Source organism: Clupea harengus, chromosome 15, assembly GCF_900700415.2.
Source record: "Clupea harengus chromosome 15, Ch_v2.0.2, whole genome shotgun sequence".
In the NCBI taxonomy this organism is placed as follows: Eukaryota; Metazoa; Chordata; class Actinopteri; order Clupeiformes; family Clupeidae; genus Clupea; species Clupea harengus.
Genome location: NC_045166.1, coordinates 21,751,282 through 21,756,899, shown reverse-complemented (window position 1 = coordinate 21,756,899; position 5,618 = coordinate 21,751,282). Strand labels below are relative to the sequence as shown.

At 44.2% G+C, this 5,618-nt stretch overlaps 1 pseudogene; it reads left to right on the top strand.

The window, feature by feature from the left end:
* The first annotated feature begins 364 nt into the window (after nucleotides 1–364).
* On the top strand, nucleotides 365–2,387 carry LOC105897966 (annotated as a pseudogene).
* The last annotated feature ends 3,231 nt before the right edge of the window (nucleotides 2,388–5,618 follow it).

Genomic DNA, 5,618 nt, shown 5'->3' with positions numbered 1-5,618 from the left:
ATATTCTATTTCTCACTGTTAAAATACACCTACCATTACAATTATAGATCATACATTTCTTTGTAAGTGGCCAAACTTGCGAAATCGGCAGTAGTTCAAATACTTATTTTCCCCACTGTATAATAATCAGCTACCTCTATTTTTGTGACGGTGACAAAATTGCCTCACCAGAAATTTCAGGCTTAAATCGCCACTGTGTGTGTGTGTTTTAAGAAATGCTAATCAAAGTGTAGTAATCTGTGGCTTTGGTGTGTATTTTATAAATGTACATCTGTGTTTGTGCGTGTGTGTGTGTGTGTGTGTGCGCACGCGCACGTTTTTGTGTGTGTGTCCACACATGTGTATGCGTGCAGCAGAGTTCTAATTCTACTTCTCCTCCGCAGAGCTGTCTTTGGTTCGCAGAGACCGGGCAAAGTTCCTGCCGTCTGGGTATTACTACCAGGGTTCTTGGAGACCTTTAGCTGGAATCCCAATACAACAGTTCAATGACTCCTCCACCATTACTCAGTGTCTTCAAGGGAAACTGTTTTACATGTATGGAGACTCTACGGTTCGACAGTGGTTTGAGTACCTCAACGCCTTTGTTCCAGGTCAGCACTGATCTGCATAATGCTGACATTTTTTTTTCCTATCATCATATTTTCAAATTTAGCAATGCATTTTGATATTGTATGCACACGTTCACTTTGTCTAACTTGTCTAACTAACTTGTCAAAAGTAATTTCTGTCTCTCTCCCTGTCTCTCTCCCTCTCTCTCTCTCTCTCCCTCCACCTACAGAACTGAAGGAGATCAACCTCCACAGCCCAAAGAACGTGGGGCCCTTCCTGGCTGTAGATATCGTCCACAACATCCTGCTGAAGTACCGCTGCCACGGCCCGCCCATCAGCTGGACCACCGTCTCCACCAGCGAGCTACGCTACGTAGCTAACGAACTTGACGGCCTGCCAGGCGGCCATGACACCATTGTGGCTCTGAGCATCTGGGCGCACTTCACCACATTCCCCGTACAGGTATACATGCGGCGACTGCGTCATATCCGCCGCGCCTTAGCCCGCCTTTTGGACCGGGCGCCAGGCACGCTGGTGGTTGTGCGTACGGCTAACCCGCGGGAGCAGGGCCCGGAGGTCAGCCTATACTACAGCGACTGGTTCTCCGTGCAGCTAGACTCGTACTGAGGGCCATGTTCCGCAGCCTGCAGGGGTGGTGCTGCTGGACGCGTGGGACATGACTCTGGCGCACCCAACCCAGCCCCACCTTGTGCACCCTGCCCGAAACATTGTGAAGAACATGATCGATCTCATCCTGTCCCACATTTGTCCAGCCAAACAGGAGAAGAAGAAGAGCTAGCCAGCAGAGGGAGGGGTGGGGGTAGAGGACAGACGGAGAGAAAAGAGTTGAAGTGACATTTTGGCATGAGAATACTACGGAGCCCTTAAAAGCATAAAAGGTCACAATCTTGATTCTTTGATCAGAAATAAAAACATCGGGTTCAGTGTGAGACTTGCTGGTTTTAGAAAATAACATAGCAACGGTTTTGGAAGTGTTAAGCTGAAGACAACATTTGTTTAACCAGTCAGACACATCAACCATGATCTTTGTAAGCTTATCAGCGACTTCTACGATATTCTTACCCCACCCAAAGATCACAGTGTCGTCTGCGTACATCAGAACCTCACAGTCTTGGCATACAGATGGTAAATCGTTAATATAAAGACTTAAAAGAAGTGTACCCAGGATTGAACCTTGGGGAACACCTGTGGACAGATTTTTGAAGTCAGATAATACATTGTTTATTTTAACACACTGAGTTCGCGTTGATAAGTATGATTTGAACTAGTTGGATGCAGAAGAAGAAAAGTTAAACTGATCAAACTTAGAGTGAAGTATGTTGTGGTTGACCGTGTCAAACGCTTTCCGGAGATCTAGAAATACTGCACCCACAACTCCTCCTCTAACCTTAAGGGACATGACCCTTTCAATAAAATAGACCGTTGCAGTCTCGGTGGAGTGATTTGATCTAAAACCATGCTGCATGGGGTGTTAAAGCTGATTAGAGTTAAGAGGATAAATTAGTTGCTCTACTGCTAATTTTTCCAAAACTTTGGACATTATGGGAAGTATACTAATAGGTATGTAATTGGCTGCTGAGTGATGTAGGTGAAACCGGGGTTGTTACATTAGTTTAATTAAATCAGTCTCATAAAATGTAATAATCATTAACTTTAGTATTTAATATTTATAATTAAGTTACTAAAATAATGGGAAGCTCTAGTTGTACCACTATGCTACAGTCTAAGTATGGTATCACAATACTAAAGTACTATAATTTCATTACAAAGTATATAACACTTCATGAAACAACTAGAGAAGTGAAGGCAATTGGAGTACTTGATTGGGGAAAATGGCTTTCAGTGGAATATTGGGACAATAACAGGGAAGACAATGGTTTAAGTCTAAAATAAACAATTTATTAAAAATAACAAACAGTAATTAATGGCTAATATTAAATCAGGTATAATCACATAAACACTGGAGTAAAACAATTGAACAAGGCACAAAGTGGAATTGGGGAATGAGGTAGTCTGTTTTAGGAATGCAGAGGAGGATGCGTTAGCTTCCTCGTCTCTGTCTGTGTGTGTGTGTGTGTGTGAGCGGGTGCGTGCGTGTGTGAGCGGGTGCCTGTGTGGGTATGCGCAGTTGCGAGTAAACGCGGTCACGCGCTCAATGGAGATGGGGGAAGTGAGAGGGAGGCTATGCGCAAGCGCAAGTAAAGATACGTCAGGCCCCAACTAGATGGAGAATGGTCACCGGATGCTGCTGCGGTTCGAGATATGAACTCTAGCATATGTTTCTTAGGCGCCAATTTAGTTGGGGGGAGGTGCGCAGAGTAAAGAATGCCTGAACAAAGGGGGTCCAAATGAATACCCTTCCCCATCATTTTGTGCATTGCCTACAATTCTATATTTATATATGAAAATTTGCACATTTAGAACATAGTTTTGAGGACTACATTGACCATTTGAATTCACGTCTAAAGGAATAGTGTAATTTCCCCGAGACAGTGACTGCCCCTCCACTTTGTTTTGGTGAGTTGCTTACTTTTTACTGACCTTAAACACACCTACCAATTATAATTATGCCTTTTCCAGTAGTACTGTAGCAAATAGGATAGCCTCCAATGGAAAAAGAGCAAATACCCAAAGCATGTTTATGTAAATATTTTAATTAGAACAACTAATGCTTTACTCAAACAAATGACAGACTATCCCTTAAAAAAAAAAAAAAAATCCCTGTCTGGCCACTGCTTTCAGCATGCCTTTCTGTCTCCCTTTGCTGCCTGCATTGTGACCACATGTCATTATGTTATCAGAAGAACTGTGACTGACCTTCATGATCATTTTGATTTAATATATTCTGCTTTTATTAGTAGTACTTTTATTTATTGCTGACATGTAGGCCTAGATTAAAACTAATGTTGTTCATTCACATTTCTCACCTGATCACCTGCATGTGCCTGTCTGGCCACTGCTTTCAGCATGCCTGTCTCTCTCCCTGTCTCTCTCCCTGTCTCTCTGTGCTGCCTGCATTGTGACCACATGTAATTTTTTCAGAAGAACAGCGACTGACCTTCACAATCTATCATTTTATATTTTGCTTTGAGGCTACTCGTTTTACTTGCTTACACATTTAGCTCGGTATCAGGTTACCTACTGTTCCAGTTTTCTCCACTTTTTAAGATAACCTTAATTCCTCCATTACTCTACCTCCTCTCTACCAAGTTAACCAACGTTACTTTTTTTGCTCTCCACTGACTGACGGGAGGGGGAACAATTTATTAATTTATTTTTCATGCATTTTTTTATATATCCTCCAATCACTGCTCCTTGGGAACAGCCTCTACAGAAGGGCAGTATATAATGCCCTTGTACTGGCTGTGTCCAGTCTCCGCTGTCCTGAACTGCCTGCATTTCTTGCTCGCGTTGTGAAGGTCCGTTTTCAGACTGGAGCAGAAACGGCAGAGGAGAGGCTGGCACCCGGAGCCTGTTGAGCAGCACCCAGCACAGGTCCTGAGGGTGGGCACGACCTCACACCTGGTGTTGCGACTGCGGACGAAACCATCCTCTTCACCTGTGCCTGCGGTGCCCACGGTGCTGCCAGCCGGGTAGTACTGGTGAACTGGGCCTGGTTGAGGGGGGGTGCAGATGGTGGGCACACATAAGCAGGGTGGAGAGGGTCAGTTGCCCACAGACATGCGGTGGTCTGCTGCATAACAGCCCCATTGGTCAGAATGCGCCGCCTGATCCTCCTGTAGTCATCCAGGATGAGATCTTATCTGGACAGAGAGAGAGAACACAGCAGCCCGTAGAAAAGACAAAAACATATGCAAGTGTGAATATGTATGACAGGGCACAGAGGGAAAGTAGCATGACAATAAATGTTCCTGACCTGCTGGTTAGTGAGGGCCAGAGAGGGCTGGTTCCTCAGCTCCACCAGATACTCTGCCATGCTGTCAACTCGGTCCATGCTTGGCACACCAAAGTCATCCACAGCCTGAGAAAGAAATAAGCGACACATTTTGAAAACAGATGTTAGACAAAATGCAGGTACAGTGATTTTATTTCTTTACACACAATAATGAATTTACATACCCCAGCAGTCAGTCACGACACTGGTTAGGATCCAGCCAACCTCGTTGCCAATAAGCAAGTGAACACTGAATGTGAGCATGCTTGAACAATACACTGTGACACTGCAGCACATAAACATACACTCCTCCTGTACTGTTATCGTTATCAATAGCAATCATATTATGCATGATCAGTTCCAGTAGCTGTATGATAAACGCAGAGCTGCCAACTCTCACGGTTTCGCCGTGAGACACACGCTTTTGCATGTTTTCACACACCACGCCACACATCCAATTTCTCACGGCAAAAAAAAATCTGATTTTGGCCAAGACGCGTTCGTTACTTTTCATCTGTAACCCTACGGCGCAACCGTGAGAGTTCAGAACTGCCACCTCTCACGGTTTCGCCGTAAGACACACGCTTTTGCATGTTTTCACACGCACTCACGCCACACATCCAATTTCTCACGGCATACATGATGCAAACTATGCATGTTGTATCAGAAATTTGTTACAGTACACTTACAGTATTAATCAAAACAAAATATGGTATGTTTTTCCATTTTGTTCTTGGTTCATTTTCCATAGGTGACAGGAGCCAAAGAATTTGAGAGGCTTGCTGCCTTCGCCAAGCTGGTCCTGGTGTTGCCCCATTCGAATGCAGATGCTGAGAGGGTGTTTTTAGTTGTGGGACTGAACAAAACTAAGACCAGAAATAGCCTGGCATTGGATGGCACCCTGTCCTCAATAATGGCCATAAAGATGGCCAACCTGGAGCCCTGTTTCAGATGGTCCCCCCTCAGAGGTCACAAAATATGGTATGTCCAAGAAGGCCACAGGCCAGTACAACCTTGCCCACAGATCTTAGAAAATGACTAACCAGCTTCTGATCTGCATCTGATACCTCATTTTTAGTAATTTTTGTCATGTGTTGATCCATTGTATTGCTTAAAAAGGCTACTGTATAAGCACTTTATTTGTTGCACTTTT